Source organism: Apteryx mantelli, chromosome 15 (genome assembly GCF_036417845.1).
Source record: "Apteryx mantelli isolate bAptMan1 chromosome 15, bAptMan1.hap1, whole genome shotgun sequence".
In the NCBI taxonomy this organism is placed as follows: Eukaryota; Metazoa; Chordata; class Aves; order Apterygiformes; family Apterygidae; genus Apteryx; species Apteryx mantelli.
Window position 1 is genome coordinate 2,631,686 of NC_089992.1, and position 18,265 is coordinate 2,649,950.

An 18,265-nucleotide genomic window follows, 5' to 3' on the forward strand; every position below is an offset into this window, starting at 1 on the left:
GACAGTCCTCCAGTGAATGTTTTTATTGTTATTCATCATCTTTCGAGAGGGTTAGACAGCTCTGAAATACAGCTTTAATATGAGAGCCAAATGAGAAAGTGCAGATTTAAGGGAAACCTCCACAGATCAGATTTCACTCAGTGCCTGCAGCACTTACAACATGTGTTTCTGATCTGAAGCTTGACTTTGTTGTACCAAAACTTAAACTGCATTAAATTTACTTCACAGGAATTGCAAAGGAAAGAGAAATGCACACAAAACTAGCTCATCTTATGCATGCAGCCACTCCTGTGCAGTTCCTCGCCTGAAGAAGCAAAGGGGATCTTGACAGGTTTTGACATTGTTTAAGAAATGAGATAAACAGAGTTTGTTTCCCATTTTACCAAATTTGTAGTTTGAGCACAGAACTAAGGATGTGACTGGACACAGTATAAAACCAGTCAGTCTCCTGAAAGGTGGTTTTGCAAGTGACAGACTTAAGCAGTTAATTTACTATTTGAAAAAATAAGCAGGGTTTTCCTCGATTTGAAAAAAAAAAAAAAAAAAATCCCACGTCCTCGGTCACATCACTTGCTACAAGCGTCGGCTCCCTCGCAACCACCACCGCGTGTTTCGCATGCTCCGGCGTGGTTCTGTCGTCTGCTAGAGCTACGGGCTCCCGGTTTCCGCCTCTGCAGGCTCTGCCTCTGCCAGCAAGCAAGCAAGCTGGGCTCCCTGTTTCGGCACCCTGCCCAATACGTGCCAGAGATGCGGTCAGGACTTGCTGGCCCCCACAGGCTATACCTAACAAGCTACTCCAGCATGGCTCAGCCGACCCGACACGATGCAAGCGGAGCTGCCACCCGCTCGCGCATCCCTGCAGCCGGCGTGAAATGCAAAGGTTTCCGCATGGGTGTTTATGCGACGGGACACGTCAGCCCACGCGTTCCAAATAAAGGACTAACAAAAGCACCTGAAACCCAAACGGTTCTCACAAACTTCATGAAGAATTTTGAAAATGGCAGAAAACGGTCTTGCTGCTCCCACGAAGCACTGAGGGCAGCACGTCCAAGTTGCAGCGATACGACACACTAATCTTCAGAAGACTAACCCTAAATCTTAGCTAGAAGCTACTGCACATCCTAAACCGCGTTAACTCGCTGGCACTCCTCAAGTCATCCTTCGGGGCTGTAATTAAACTGGGGATTTGTGAATTTGCTGCTTGAAACAGCACTAGCAGAAACACATTTTTAGAGCTTTCCAAGGCTAATGGCTCGTTCCGTCTAACCGGACACCGCTAGGAAGGTGCTAATCTGGAGCTAGAGGCCTAGAGAGCCCAGACCCCTTGGGAATGGAAAAGCACAATCAGGGTGTCTCCGGCACAGCACCGAGCTGCATATAACACCCCATGAACAGGCTGTGCATCACCTGTCAAGGGAGGAGGGACGCACAACACGCTGTGGTGCAACTTTGTCCGCTGAACTGTAGCCAGGCGTCCTTTAACCGTCGCTCAAGAGCAGGAGAAATCTGGCAACCAGGTAGCTTTATACCCAGTTCCTCATCCCCTTGCCAAAGGAAAATTTTGCCCCGCATCCCGCAACGCTGCCAAGCAAACTGCCCTCGGGGTAAATCTGTGTCCACAGCCTCCTGTCTGAATTTAATATCCCCCAAAGCAAGTTGTCTGCCGGTTGCTCGAGCCACTGGCCGAAGTTTCGAGGCTGGAGAAGAGCTCTGCCTCGCTCCCACCCTACGGTGGCAACCCCTGTTGGCAGCCCCCAGCGGCCAAACGCCTGAAGTGGAGTTGCTCTTTTTTAAGCCTGAACCCATCGCTTTGTGCGGTTGCGGCTGCAGAGCCACCCGGTTGATTTATGCCCGTGCTGAGAGCTGCTCCACGTACGGCTGCAAACTTCAGGGCTTTTAAGCTCAGCCCTGAAGCCCATTTGCTTTCACCTCACGCAAATTCCCTGTGTCCCTTCACACAGGGACCGGAGCAGAGAAAAACCCATGACGACTCAGAGAATGTCTTTGGGTATAAGATCATATAACATACTACGGTTATTTATTAAATGCACTAATGCAAGAGTGCCATCCCTGAGAAACTGCCTGCTTTTCCAAGCCCTGCAAATGAGCTTGCCCCAGCCAAAAACCTAGAGAAAAGACAGATATGTAACTTGAGAAATGTCCACTGACTCCTATTCCATTTTATCAACAACCTTCTCCCCATCCCCTCAAGCATCCCCATAAAAAGGAAGGAGTAATAGTACACCATACGTTAATCTAGAGCATGGACTACTTGCACCAGGCCCACAGATACAATCTCTGTAGCTCACTCAGGCAAAACTTGGATGGCAGGATAAAGTGAATTCCTCCACGCCTTGTTTAAATCACAGACATGATGAATTCCTGAGCTTTATGGCTCCTATAAATATTCAGGAACACAATCCTGTTATCCTTCTCCGCCTTGTCAAAGAGCAAAACGTGCTGCCTGCAATGAATCCTATCAAAAGAGCTGTGCTTAGAGTAGCCAAAACAGACCATTTTTCTTGTTTAGGGTCTGGATGGATAAATGTGGACCCATATCTCAAAATGCGGTTTAGGCAGAGGATTCCCTGGGCTGCCGGGTGAGAATGAAAAGGAGCAGTGAGGAAAAGGGAGGAAAACAGAGTTTAAGACCTGCTTTGGAAACCAAAAGAGAAGATTACATTGATCCTGCAGAGGTTTGCTCTGGAGGGAGCAGGGCTGCGCTAAGGCAGCGCTGGCCGGAGCCAGACTGGAGCCGTCCCTGCTGCCGTGGGGCCCAGACCCCACCGGCGACTTCTCCTCGCACGCAACAGAGGCGGCTAAGGCTGAAAGCCGGGAAGAAGGACGGGTTTCCCTTCTGCCACGCATCAAAGGAGCAGTCTCTCCCCTCCCCGTGATAATCCAGCATAGCCTGCAAGGCAGACCTCGCAGCGGCACTAGTTTTAATGACAATGGCAGCAGCAGCAGCCCGCGAGGCTGGGAACCGCTCACGCCGGCGACGCACGAAGCGCTGCTCTCCATCTGCAAGCCTGGGGGAAGGCAGCTCAAGGGCCAGGTGCCGGACCCCGGACCGGGGCCGTTTCACCCCAGGCACAGCCACCCCGAACAAAGCCCAGCAGCAGCGGGAGGGGGCTCGCCTTTGTTTGCCCTAACAAAGGATCGCTTTGGGGGATGCTGGGAGAGAAACGGAGATTCCCCAAACGCGGCTCCGGCCGAAGCCGGGAGCGCTGGGCACCAGATGCTGTGACCGCGTTCACGCCCGGGAGCCGTTCGCCTGTTGTCTGTTTTCACTTTGTTTAACAGCTGCCCTTTGGATCGTGCTACTTCGGCGGCTGCAGATGACTAGGCCCTTGCAGGAAACATACCCAAACATTTACCTACTCCACTTTGATTTAAAACAGCTTGACGAGGGCTGAAAGTCTGTACATCAACATTTAGATAATCCAACCTTTCCTACTGCCAGAAAGAGCAAGCACTGAATAGTTAATGAAAATAATTTCTTTGCCCTAAAGAAGTCGTATTTTGAGTATAGAGTCATGCAAACATCTCACTCCAATCATCCGCACTTAACATTTGCACAGAATTATTTTACTACTTGATTTTAACTTAAACAAACATACTCAGCGGTCCAGAGCGGGGCTCGGGGAACTACTCACTGCAGGCTGCTAGGCCACTGCCGAAACAGGCAGCAGCCGCTTCCCCCTCCCCAGGTGCTGAGCGCTGAGCGCTGGCCAGGACAGGTTAGCAGCAGCTCCACCTTAGCCTTTTGCTTGCCCAGCAGCGAGCCCTGCACGGTGCACGACCCGTGGGAGACACCACCGTGTGTTAGCAGGGGACAGGCGCCATCCTGAGCTGGGGCCAGACTGCTTTACCATGACTCTGCTCTGTGACAGCTCGAGCTTTTTCTTTAGATAGAAGTAAAAATAAAAATATCACTATCTAGTGATAGCACAGAGTCCTGCTGCAACGATGCATCTAACTCAGAGCCGTCCCAGAGACATTGGTAAGATGAAAGATTGTCCCGTGGCTTCTCTTTGCAGAGCGGTACCACCCGCAGGTGACTCGCTGAGAAATGCTGGCTTGCCTCGGAGGCAGGCAATTTGTAAGCGGCCTTTTTGGGAAAAGGAGGGAGGAGGGATGCGCCTAACTGACCCCGGGAATTGCAGACCTCAGAGGGAAGGTCTCGCCTCCCATCTGGGCCGCAAGCTCAGAGAGGAGCCAGTCGGTCTGACGACCACTAGCTTTTCCTTGCTTATAAATGCTGAGAACATCAGATAATCCGGGGAGGTCAGGGTCAGCGGCTGTGACTGCTTTATCAGTACCCGGCAGCCTCTCCCAGGAGCCAGGCTCCAGATGAGCTCTGTGTGTGTTCAGCGGACTCGGGACACCGCAGCCCCGCCACGGGGGCCTCTGCCCTTTTATGCTTAATGTTATTTTAAAAGTGCCGCCTTTATTAGCTGTTCTCACAACAGATCTCATGAAGCCCAAAGGGAAAACACCAGAGATTAGCGAGCACCAACGCGAGAGAGAGAGAGAGAGAGACACGTTTTTCCTGACTCCGCATAACAGCAGAAATCCGTTCTCCCATCTCCCAGCCCCGCGCTGCTCAGCCAGGCCATATACTCTTTGCAAACAATGAGCTGCTCATAAAATTTAAGGTCAGCAAAAGCCCTTGGCTCGTCCTGTCTTCCCTGCTTTACACTGTAGAATTACACTGCTTTATAACATCCTCCCTACTGGATCATGCAAAATAAGACTGAGCTGTGCTGAGCTCCATGACTGTGTTTGATTTAAGCGTCTTTTCCAGATATCATATATATTTTGCTATTGTAGCTCTGCTGGCAATCGCTCAGCGCGGAGATGGCCCAAAGCCACAGGCTGGAGAGGGACTTTTCCAGGGCGCGCAATTAAATTGTGAAACCGCCGGCCATGGGATGCTGCGGATTTCAGGCGTCCTTGTTCTACGTGAGGCAAAACCAGCTCTTTTAAAACCCTTGTGCTGGTTTAAAAACCCTGCTGTGGAGAACTTTTCTCAGGCCTAGGATGGACTTTCGAAGCGGAGAGAGCCCTGAGCTCTCCCGGAGGGGCGGCAAGCGGGTAACACGCTTGCCCCGGGCCGGGCATGGCAGAGGCTCAGGTTTAAGCGCTGCGTTTGGCCGAACGGCTATTCGACATGGTGCGTTGCTTTTACGAAGTCAAAAAACAAAGACCCAGCAGAACAGAAGCAAACAGCCAAACCTTGGAGTTTTTCACAACGCAAAATCCTTGCTCTGCAGCCAGTCGTGCCGTGCCGCGGCGTCCCTGCCTCCTCGCGTCGCGCCCCCTGCGACCGGCGTCTCGGCCGGCCCCGGCGCTCGGGGGCCCCTGCGAGCGTCTGCGCGATACAAAAGGCAGTTGTTCCGCTTAATCTCTTTTATCTCTTTGGAAATTCACTGGGAACGGCTGCTCCCGGTCAGGCGGCGCACGGCCAGGGTGACCTGGGCGGCAAATCGGCCGCTGGCCCCCCCAGGGCAAAACGCAGAGCCCCGCGTGCGCGCTCACACGTACGCACCCGCTCTGCCCCACGCCGCCGCCGCCACCGGCAGGAGGCTGGAGGTCTGCGCTTCCTCAAGGCCTTCCCGTTTGGAAAACAGCTGGCCTTCCCTGAGCCCCGAAGCTGGCGGCTCCCCGGGTTAAGGGGATGCGGGCGGCTCGGCCCGGCGCCGCGCTGCAGGGACACTCTCTCGTCGCCGGCCCTATTGCCCCACCGCCCCTCCAGGGATTTGGGAAGCAAGCTGCTGTCGGAAAACAGGGAGTCAGCCCCCCCCCCCCCAACAAATCACAGGGTTTTCCCGAGGCTTTTCCCACTGTTTGAAAGGGAACAACAGCTCGGGGCAGGGAGGGAGCAGGTCGGCCTCCGGGTTCAGAGCCAGGCCGGTACCTGCAGGCCACGTCTCCGCGCTTTTCCCCGAAACAGGCAGAATTACCAGTTTTCCGCTTTCTAAGCGGGAGCTGCATTCTCACGTAGCCTCTCCGAAGAGTCGCCTGGCGAAAAACAACCACTAGTGCGATTTGCAAAGGAAAAAAAAAAAAACAACAAAAGAAAATCCTGCCCGCAGGATGCGCAGACCAGGCCGCCCCACGCGCTCGCAGCCTTGGGGAAGGCCGGCAGGGCCCGGAAAAACCCGCGGCTGGGCCACCGGAGCCCAGGAGGCCGAGCCCGGGGCTGGTGTCCTCCTCGTGGGCCCTGTGGGGACAACTGGGGTGCAGCTGCTGTAAAAGGGGTGAAAAACCTAAGCCGGAACGCTAAAAAACGCCCCTTCTGCCGGCTGCCCCGCCGCCTTCGCTCCCCAGCGCCGGGTCGGCCACGAGATTCGGGCTGGCGCGGGTGGATGAAGGCCGGCGGTCGCCTCCGGAAGGGCCCCCGCGGGATTCAGGGATGTAGCGGCCAGGCCGGCAGCCCAACCACACGGAAACTTTTTTTTCTCCTTTTTTTTCCAGATTTTTTTTTTTCCAGAAAAACATGGGGGGGGGGAAGAAAAAAAACAGGCCTTGAGAAAGGGCTATTCCGCACAGACGCGCTGCGCGTCAGCTGCCGATTCGGTTCTCTCACTTTTAATGCAATTAAACATTTTTGTATGCATTGTTTTCCCCAGGATACGAAGCAGATGGGGAGGAACGAGGAGGACACGAGGACGAGGAGCACTCGCGGAGCGGCGAAGGCTGCCCTGCGTCAGGCACCACGTAACCCCAACATATCCCATTAAATTAAAACCAAAAGGTATCTCGAAGCGCAGCATCTCCTCCCTATTAACCGGAAAAGTTGGAAAATGCCTGAAAAGCGACGGGCAGCGCAATGTAAGGCAGTGGGAGACGGCAGCGGAGCAGCCTTTGTGTGCTCAGCACCCAGCCGAAGGGGGATCGCGCTTTCCTTTCCAGGATCTTTCGTACACCAGCTGCCTGCACGCATATTTACTTCTTTAAAAGTATTTTTTTTTCCCTCATGTAACTTGGCACAAAAGCTGATTGCCACAGTATTTTTCATTCTTTAAGTAAACACAGCATAATGTGCAATAATTGCACTCTGTGGCTGGAAACTTAAAATGACCAAATACAGGCTTTTGGATATTCGTCTGTCATGTCACGTCAGCACCTCAGCAGTGAAAATCTCACTCATGCCAGCTAACATGCTGTACCCCAGAAGAGGCAAGGACATTTCTAGGAAGGGATGACTTCCGAAGGAATTGCAAGCTTGGTTGTTTTTTACCGACACAGTCTATCCTCTGTGGCTATAGTCTTTATGGCACAGCAGAACTGCACGACCTGGCTGCATGGTACTTGCTGGGCATGTGGCCCTCCTCAGGCATTTTGGAGTGAAATCTCATCTATACATCTTCAAGATCTTGCAGTCAAGTGCCACATTGTGTTTGAGACAAACGGGGAAGTATCCCGTTCTCATTTCCCTGTGTTTGCATAGACAGCACTGTGCTTCAAATATCCTCATCTTCCACAACAGCAAAACAAAATTTAACAGATATTTTCAAAAAGATCCACTTTGTACTGAGAAAAGTAACTTGAACATTAGTTCAATAGCAGTGCACAAATAAAGGGCTTCTCACCATTAGGTCCCGCATAGCTAACGCGGTGCCTGCAGTGGAGCAGACTGTGCTTTTGGTCTGGGACTGACTCTGAGCTTGCATCATTTGCTCTGGACACTTGCTTGAAGCAGATGGCAGAGAATTTTGCATTTCTTTTCAAGTCAAGCATGAAGGAGAGTACGTACTTTACTAACAACAGATCAGCTACTATTTATCTTACATGAGTGGCTTCACTGTAGAAATAATACTGAATAGAGGTTTAAAGCCTATTCCTCAACAAAACAGTTTCTAAAAAGCATTTAAAAAAAGAGAAGATCTCAAAGTGAAAAGGACTAAAATTTACAGACTTGCATATTCTCAGTAAACTGCTGTAAACTTACAAGTTTAAGGCCTGTTTTTTTCTTGTGCATCAAAATAGGAAATGTAGAAATTGACTGTCCTATGTCACCATTCTAAACATTACATACCATTCAGGGTCGTAAGGTAGCAGTTTAGTCTCTATTATTTTGCTATCGCCAGACACTCAGAAATTTGTTCAAGCGGTTGGCCAAGATCAAGGGCAATAGGAGCATTTTAAGAAACTATCCCCCAGGCCTGTAGCTACCGAGTCTACGAAGAGGTGCTCTCACCCACAGACTGCTCCATAGCTCGCATCTATTATTTTTAATGCTTCCTTCAGAGCACAACAGGATGGACCTGGTGGAAGATCCTGATGGATGAAGTTGTGGGTAAGAGGGAAATACCTGCTGACGAATGACTGGATGCATGCCAGTCTGCAGGACTGCACATGGAGTGAGGTCTAACAATTTAAGGAAGTTGTTGATAACTAACTTGACACTCATTAATGACATTTCATTTCCTTTATTTCCCACCTTTCGCTACCCAAGGCCTGACGCCTCTGCTGTGCTAAGCTCATTTTTGTGCAATAACAGTACTATTGTAAGCTACACCGTATGTTACCATGGCTGGCGCTCCTCTTATCACTGAACCAGAGACATACAACTACCACACCAAACAGAAGACAAAGGTACCAGGAATGGGCTGACATAGAGCAGCAAGAAGGGAAAAGGCAGGAGGAGAAATAAAAGTGCACATACAGCACTCCTGGTAGAAACCCAAAGCCCAGTCCCCAAACAGCCTGGGGTCGGCCAGCTTTCCTGTTGCACGGATGACTTTGCCTGCCTGAATGTTTCTTACGCATGGCCACTGCTGCTAGAAGGCAGCTTGCGGAAGAAGGGGAAGAAGAAGGCTGTTGCACTAGCAGACAAGGAAGTTCCCACTGGAGAAAACAGTTTATTGAAAAAAGGGATATATACTAAAAAAATAAACAAAGGTGCTTGCTTATACACCGGACTTCCTCCCACTTTTGCAGTGGAAGGATACACTTGCATAACCTCCCAGAGGCTTTTGCGTCCGTTCCTCCAGCCATGAGCTGGGCCAGTGGCTGCATTAATACGTCAAGTCCCTGCCAAAGCACCGAACTACCCCTTTGGGCCTCCCACACCCCAAGGTACCTCCAAGACCCACATGAGCAATGCACTAACACATATCCTACTGAGGCTACTGCCACCCTGCAGACTTGGCACAGCAGTAAGGAACTTGATTGCTGAATAATGTCATTTGGAAAAGCAGCTCCTGTCCTTTTGCAGCTACTGCAATGCACTGAAACTCTCATAGAGGCTTTGAGAACGTGAAGTTATAGCCACTGACGCAGTATAGACCTTAACAGCTCCTGCAGTGGTATAAGCATCCGTTATTTCGGTGACTGGTAGATTAAGGCCTCCCTAAAGGCCACCAGTAAAGGCTCTATAATTCTGCGACTGCACGGGGATAACGTGACCACAGCACAGGGAATGCCACAGGCACCCTGAGATTATTGCCGCAAGGTTAACGACCGGCAAAGGCATTTGCCAAAGTTTAAAGGGTTACCGGGGCTCAGACCATGAGAGAAGACACTGCTGTATCTGCCTGACCCATATGTCCTGTGCTTCACACCCCTGAATCCTGTTTGTCACTTCAAAGGACTTAGAGGAATAAAGACCTTTCAAACAGGTTAAATATTCACCGAGCTTGTCGTGAAAGGGAAGGTGTTTCAAATACAGCGTGGAAACAGCAGAGGAAACTGAAGGAATATTGGTGTCATTGTCAAATAATTTTACCTCGTAGTTATATGCTGCAGGATGGAGAATTATAATATCAGAGTAGTGCACGAAGCAAATCAAAACCTGTTTTCAACACCAAAAAACAATGATTTAATTTTAAATTAAGTTAGTGTAAGAGAATAGCACTGATTCATCCTGCCCAAGGCTTATGGCAGCTGCAGATTTGTCAAATACTAGCATCGTTTCAAAAGCAAGAACAATGGTTTTTAGTTGTCTTTTAAGGGACAATTTCTCAGGGGGGCAAAAAAGGAATTGTCAAAAAAACAGAGATTTCACTGGATCTCATGATTTTGATGAAAATTGACAAACGGGGGAGAGGGTGGAATTATGGATGTGAGGACATGGGCAGACAAGATAGTTTTCCCTACAGCCCCATGGCGCGTTTATGCAGCCCTTATTTTTAAGGCGACACATTCCTCCCAGTTGCCTTCCGCAGCTGGAGCTAACCCAATCAATCTCTGACCATGACTATGGGGGAGGCTGGAAAGCTTCGTGTCCGGAGCTTGTCCCCAGGATGGCTGCCCACGGCTGATGTACCACAGCTGAGCAAATCCTGCCCTGGAAGAGCCCGTCCTTCTCTCTGCCTGTCCCACACCTCCCAATCCGCCAGAAAAGCCGCCTTTTCAAGACATTTACCAATGACATCTCCGCCCCCGTTCCCTCAGCGACTGTCTGTAGGCAATGCAGACTTTGACTCTCATACAAGGCCCTCAATGCCTTCTGCCCTCTGCGCTCAAAATCCAGCCACCAGGCTGGATTTCTCTCAGGCCACCAGAGCAATGTGTCATTGCAAGGAAACCCTCAATCATCCAGCAAAATTTGGCAGTGTCACTTTATGGAATTAAAGGAAACACTGAGGTTTAAATGAAGACATCGTTGACTGGACTATTCTCTACTTTGATTTAAGGATTACAGTCACCATCTACAGGGAGGTAAAAAATATCTTTTTTTCTTTTCTTTTTTTTTTAAATGATCATGCAGACTACCGATGCCATCACCACTGAAAAGATCTAAAGCAAATTGGTGAAATGAAATTGTAACTGTTGCTCTGCTTTATCATTAGCTGTGTTACTGCCTCTGGATTGATGCATAGGAGACTACTCCTGGAGGACCCAGAACTTCAAAACCTTGTTGTATGGAAAGCAATTATTATGGGCTTTATTCATCCAAAGACTTCTGAGGTCTTTCCGACTGCTGGAAGTCTTGGAACTGGCTTTTGCATATTTTGGATGACCTATTTATCCCAGAATTGGCAAGGCTGGGGAAACCATTTTCCTCACTAGGCAGGTCTGGGTCACAGGGAGTTGGAAGGAAGGAAGGAAGGAGGTGGAAACTTTGCATAAATAACAGGCCTTACCCATCCAGCTCACTGCCTAATTGATCGTGCCCGTTCCTTGGCAGGGAGGAGGTGGGACATGGGGGATGGTTTTGTTTTGAGAAAAGTAAATCCCTTTTTGAACTGGATTACATAGTCAGAACCTCAGGTCTCTCGCCAGAGGCATGTTCTCACTGTCAGCAACAGACTTTAAAAATAAATATGCCCTACGTCTGCCAGTGACAGGTCTTCTCTAATTAGCCAAGCATCCTTACTGCCTTTGCTTAACAATTTGGGGTCTCTGGTGCTAGTCAGCAGCTGGCTTTAGGGACTTTTATCCATTACATAGTGCCAGGATGAACCTTGCTCAGTCCCTCCAGAATTCATCTCCTCCAAGAGCATTGCCCAGATTTCCAGAGCAAGAGCGGCTGTGGGGCTAGGAGCTGTCACTAACACATTAATGGGGTGGGAACGAGGCAAAAAGAACATGCCACAGAAGTCTGCACTCAATCACAGTGAGACCCACAAGTCCCAGGAGTCTCTAACGTATGTGGCACGGTACACTGAGCTTATACAACGTCTCAGGGCCTTTTGCATGTACGTGTACTCTGCAGGGTATCACATGTATTGTATTATTCTTGTATGGACTCTAAAGATTAATTATTAAAAGCAATTAGGCTTCTAAGAATTCTCCACACTAGGCATTTACTAGCCCACGTGGATTTTCTAAGGAGCATTAATGAAACATGGCTATACTGAATTACAGCAAACCCACACACGTCTAACCCCTGAGCTTGTCTTCTAGGGCAATCACAAAGAGAAGAACAGGGAAAACTGTAGGAATAATGAGCAAGAGAAGCCAGGAAGGCTCCCCCTGACCTCCCAGCAAGCAGGCTAGGGACTACACCATCCAAAAATCAGACACATTTCTGCCTTGCATCCCCCATCCCTTGTACTATCCCCTTCCTAGGGATTTTGGGAGAGGAAAGCTGGGTTATGTTTTTGTACACTATAGGCCTATAACATTACCCAACCATATCAGCTATCAAGTAGTCTGCCTAGTGAGAGCATCCTGCTGCCTAGACCTAGTTATCTGGTTTTGCCCGATTGCAAGGCTTTTGGCATGATCTCTGGGAAAGAGAGATGAATTCAGAGTGGACAAATAAGGCTAATCTCTCATACCTGATTTTTACTTTCTTTACTATTTTCTTCAGGTTTGCGGCAAATCTTACAGTTTCTACCTCAGCACACAGAGAGCCCTAGCATTCTGCAGGCCGTTGTCTTCGAGGAAGATCAACGCTTGAAGGAATGGGAGTCCCCTCCCTATTCCCACCCCACTCTTGTCCCCTTTTGCACTGGCACAGTCACATGTGCAAAGGTGCAGCGAGCACATCACAGAACTGATCCAGCCAGAAGAAAAAAATAGAGGCGGGGGGGGGGGGAAGGAAAAAGCATTAATGGTTTAGAGGATCTGTTCCACAGCTTGATTCATTTCTTGGCTGCATGGAGTCTGCCACCAAACAACCATAGCTTGAAAAGAGCACAAAATGCAATACACTCCCTCTGCTTGTGCAAGCTCCCAGAGGTTCCTGATGGGCCAACCAACCCCCACCGAACCCAAACCAGCAACCAGAACATTGCTGAACTGCAAGTTTTCTTTATCTTTTTTGTTCCTTTTGTTTTATCTGCTTTTCCTCTCACCCCAAGTTTTTCTGTTTGTTTGGGTTTAAGCTATGGAATTCCTATTAAGGAGAAAAGTTAGGTTATAGTGCAAACCAGTAAACTTTCCCACATGAAAAGCTGGTCTTTTACAAAAAAAAACATGCTGGTTTTCATTCCATCCACATTGGCCTCTGTTTTGCTCTGACCACTACTCTGCTTTTTTATCCCTGCATGGGATGCAAATATTATAATATATCCACTTAACTCACACTGCTAAATTCTCCATGTTTAAATTGCTTGAAGTTAAACACAGACAAGCTGAACATGGTTGATGCTTCTAAAGTTAAATGTTATCTCATTTGTTTTCCCCCTCTACTCACTATTTCCCTGTTCAGGCAAGCCTGGGAGCTCCTTGAAGTCCAGCAGTATGGGACACTTTGGTTCTAGATCACCTGCTGGTTTGCATTTTTGTATGCTTTGGAGACCAAAACCAGTTTAAAGTGTTAAATGAACTTGCAAGAGGACAGGCCCACCCGCAGCTGGAAATGTCCTCAAACAGCCATGGGACACTGGAGGCTGTGGTCCAGGCACAGGTGGCCACTTGGTACCCGCCAGCTCCTTCCCTCCCAACACCTGCTCCCAGCCCCATTAGAGCTGCATGTCCCTTGGTCTGACCCCACCGCTGCTGTTTTTATGCTCTTATTTTATGTTCTTTCTCACTAGTTAGGCTGGAGTCCTTCAAGGACAGGGTTTAGAAAAACAGCTATTTGCCTAGGTGTTGAGAAGTCCAGCTTCTTCAGCAGATGAGTTCCCCCCCCCAACAGACTGAGTACCAGAGCGGACCAGGCTCCCGCAGCACGTCACCTGGAGCGCACGTGAGAACCCACCAAGAGTAAACAGAGACAACCAAGCTCCCGTCACTTCAGCGCTCAGAACGGAGTGAAATTATAATCCCAGAGATAATAAAGAGGCTTTATTCCAGCCGTCAGTCAATCTGCCTCCACTCCTCGCCTGCTCCCTGGAGAACACATTTAAAGGCCACAGACTTGTAGGTGATGATATTTTATTACATCTCAAAAAGAAAAAAAAAACCCAGAGGAATGCAGTTTCATTTGCAGTTTCCTGAAACCTGAGCAGAAAGTTTATAAAAACTTTGGGTCATGTTTGGACTTAGGAAACAGAATGAGAAATCACTCTCCTTTTCCTCTTTCTGTTTGCTGAGCAGCACCACCAATCCCACAATGTTCCCACCACTTTTTTTCCAAACAGAAGTATCATAGTTCCAAGGCTTGTTCTATTGGCTTGGACATAAATCAGAAAGTTAGGGTCTGAACAAGATACTTCTTGTAGTTCACACACCCTTGTATAAAAAACAAAGGATTAAGAAAGCAATTCGATCCCTGCTTCCTAAGTCTAAATTGTCTGGAAACTGCTGTTACTTAAGGTCAAAAGAAAAGCAAAAAAACACAATCTTTGAACTTCAAAACAAAACAAAAGAGATGTTTTCCCTAAGAAGTAGGAACTGACATCAGGAATGAGCAAGGAATCGGTCTGCGCTGCTTCGCAGTGTTTTCCTGTTCTCTGACCCTCGCCCCGCAGCTCTCAGAGGGCACGTTACAAAACTACTTTGGGCAGAAATACCGCACAGCTGGGAGCACCTTTCCCTGAAGTCACTCATCCAGGCTGGTTTGCACCAAGGCCTGGCTATACCAAGGGGAAGAGCAAGGGGGAACAGCCCTCCGCTGTTGATTTGCTCACGCAGATAAGAATTGACCCGTGTGCTGTCAAACCTCGATCCTCCAGCTATTTCAGGTTGGACATGCTCAGTCACGAGATGGCGTTTGTCCCTCTGGGTGTTCCCCCCTCGCAGTGCTGCATCCCCGCAGCCCATCAGGACACAACATGTGCTTTTCCCTCAGCTGCATGTACCATAACCCAGAGATATGGGGTCTGACAGGACCATCCCTCCAAATGCATCTCCTAGCTGCTGTCAACACTATGCTGTCAGGCTTGGAACAGCATAAAGAGGCCATACAGCCTCTTCTTCCATCACTTCTGCAACTGTCTACACCAAGCAGCACAGAGAAGGAAAGCTAGAAATCAGGGAAGGCTGTTGCACAAGGAGGCTGAAATAAGATTGCAAGAACAGCTTTATCCTAGTATTTCCCAATTTCAAGAGCTGAACTTTACATCCTTCACATTCTTTTTAGCATAGTTTATTTTGGATGTGGTTTTAAAATACAGACATTGGAGGTGGCATGGGAACTGGGCCAGAGAGGCTTTGTCTGAAGACTGGGTGGTGTGCAATGCATCTGTGATATTTCTTTCTGGGGAGGAATGTCACACTTCCTATTCAGGCCAGGAGCACTTCATTCTGGAGAATGATCTATCCAAGGAGGAGACAGAGCTACCCAGGAAAATTAATTTACTGTTTGGTATTACTGGTAAGTCTTAAAGGCTAGATCATCAGTGGCTGTGAATCAGTAGGGCCACGCTGGCTCCAATGCTGACTCTCACCTGCTGCTGCTCAAGTTCAACAGTCAGTCATCTAGATAATATATCAAGCTCAAAGATTTCAGCAAAGCACCAGCAACAGGAAACGTTGGCTTTTAAATCATTTGGTTTCTGTACCAGTAAGCAGCTGCCAGCATATGAGCAATGGGAACATGCTGCCTTCCCTCCAGACACATACAGTTCACCCACACTTGGAGCAAACCAGTCCGGGCCAGATCCAAGTCAAATGTGGTCTGCAAAAGTTAAGGGTTAGAAAGATTTTGGGCCCTCAGGTCCTGAAACCCTGATCTCTGCTCCTCCTTAATTTCAGCCAGGGATGTACGAAACCCCAGACAGACTATTCCAGCAGCTGACTGAAGGGTGTGGGTGCCTTTGCTCTTTGCCCGATTTTGCCGCGTTTATTTATGGCCACTTTACACAGACAGAGCTTAACAGAGAATTTAAGGACTCCTGTGAACATTTGATTCACAGCCTGTCCTTGTGGTTTTAAAGAAAGGTCTGGAAAAAAAAAATAAAATCAAGACACACCCTAGGAAAACTGCATGAGAGCTTTTGCCACACCTGTCCAATCCAATGAATTTAGCAATCCTACAGAACAAGATATTTTCACCTTCTTTCCCTGAAGGAAGGCTCATCAACCTGGCTGCAGAGCCTGCTCTGAAGAACATGCTGCTCCTCAGTGTGCATAGCAACGTCTGAGCCACTCCAGCTTGCTTTTGCAACCTGGGCCTATCATTTGTTTTCCAGCTTCTTCAGATTACATTCAATTTCTTCCTACTTTACCATCATGCCAGAAAAAGAGCCCAACACTGTACTTGGGTTTCTGAAAGCATCAGCGTTTTTCTTCTCAATCAGCCAGGCCAAGCTCAGCTCAAGAGCTCTGGACAATGGAGAAGCAGAGATGCGAATGCAGAACTAAGCCGAGCTCGGTAATTATAAGACAACCTCCTTCAAAGTGAAGATAGATCAAGTCTCCTTACAATTCTAACAGCCCACCTTTGCCAGGCTTTACCTGTGTGAATAGTCACAAGTGTCTACATCATTAGAGTCAGAGAGTACCGAGAAGTTCATATGCCTGATCATCTGACAAGAGACTTTAGCAATATCCAAGTTTCTTGCAGTGTGGGACCTGAAATGCCGTGAAAGCAGCTTGGATCACTCGTGTGCCTAAGAGCACGCAAGATCAAGCTACAGCAAACTGCTGCTCACCAAACCCCGAGGTGGCTGGGGGCAGAGCACATTAATGGGCAGCGCTTCTTCCACATCAGTGCTGGACAGACACAGGCAAATCAAAGTTACCCTTAGAGGCCCTTGCTTAATGGTGATAGGGAGCTATTTTGTGTGGAAGGTGGTATTTTGCCATTAGCAACCTGCTCCATAATTGCTGGCTCCTTTTTACCCCACATAGCCTCAGATTTAATTTCCAAGTACGAATTTAAGCCCAGCCTTTGATCAGCAGCTAAGGGTCTTCCTGAAGACAGAGCCAAGTGCTCATGCTGGTAGGCAGTTCTAGGCTTCTTTTTAATGGGCAGCATTACCTCACCTGGGGTGAAAGTCTCTGGAACAAGTTTATCAGTGTTATTTTCAAATATGACCAGCCAAAAGCAGATACTCATGCAGGAAGAACAGCATCTATTTCTCTTGAAGTTCCTTTATTTTTATTTATTTATTTTTTTTAAATGTCCAACCCAACAATGTAATGAACTGCATAGAAAGAAAGCATTTCCATCTTCTCTCCCCAGGGGAAATATTACCCATTGGCCACTGTATTAACTACTAGCCATTTTCCAAGCATTTTACTGTGTAAGATTGGAAACGAAATCAACTAGGCATGCAGCATGCCTCGGATTTCTTCTTTTAGACACACCACAGCTGTCTCTAGGAAACTAAGAAAAAAAACAGTGTCTTGACCGAAAAGTGTCTCTGACATTACAATATATTTTGCTTTTAATATGTTTTTCATCTCAGATTATTAGTTGCCAGAAGTTTTGCCGTCTGAACAGGTCCAACCAGCTTTCACTGCATACCTCTACAGAAACCAGCTCTAAATATGAATAGTAATTATGCATTGAGGGCAGAGGAGATCATTAACATAAATTACTTGGATTCTGAAGCCTATAAATTGTCCTCCTCTGCAATTAAAGTAATTTCATATTTCAGTTCACTTTGTCACCTTGTCTATCTTTCTCCAAGTAGTAAATTAAACCCAGGAACATATATTAAAAGCCTGTGAAGTTCTCTCTAATAAGTGGGATTGGAGCACTGGCAAGAATATCAGAGAAGCGATACGCAAGTCAAGCTTTCCAGGCCATTGCTTGCTGTCGTACATACGCTCGCAAACCTCCTCTGCTCACGGGGCTTGCTTGCAGAAGTGCAACAGGACGTCCAGCTGCTGGCATTCGCTCCCCTCGCACAGATGCGGAGCTCTGCTCTCACCTATTACTCCCTCATTTTCCCCAATAGTTTCACATAACTCCTCTTTACGAGCAAGTTTCCTAACCGAAGGATTGCCTCCCTCTGGGATAACACGGCCCTTGCCCCTCCAGCCCGTGCAGATGACGAACCCTGCGGTGCCTGCGTTTCGCAGTCCACATGGGACTGGCACTCGTGTTTTATACAGCTGCTAGTGATCATGTTTGTCCTCTCTTCCTGAGCTAGTTAAATGCTGCTTCCAGGGCCCCAGATGTCATCCTTCACTCGGCTGCCTGGTTCACGGCAGGCACATACGTAATCAAGCAGCTACAGACAAACATCACAGAGCACATAACAGTGTGGGTAGACAGCTGATTCCGATTTCCCAAATGCAGAGCTGGGGTGCTAATGAAGTACTTTATCTCCGCATTCTTGCGGCTTAGGGGCTAAGGAGATTATCCTTTATTCTTACTGCAGACTTAAGTAAAAGGGTGCTTTGCATTTCGTCCAGAGCATGAAGTAGATGGAAAGAAATCCCATTGACTTCACTGTGCATTGGATTGTGTATTTCAAATATATTTTTAAAATGGCTCTGTACTACTCAGAGATCCACTTTGAAACAC

The 18,265-nt window shown here is 48.2% G+C and overlaps 1 long non-coding RNA gene across 1 annotated transcript in view; it reads right to left on the reverse strand.

The window, feature by feature from the left end:
* LOC136993427 (uncharacterized) overlaps positions 1-5,290 on the reverse strand; it is an 81,945-nt gene extending 76,655 nt beyond the window's left edge. The window contains exon 1 of the long non-coding RNA XR_010885725.1: positions 5,239-5,290. This is a non-coding gene — a long non-coding RNA (uncharacterized lncRNA). The remainder of the gene's footprint in view (positions 1-5,238) is intronic.
* Positions 5,291-18,265: the final 12,975 nt, after the last annotated feature.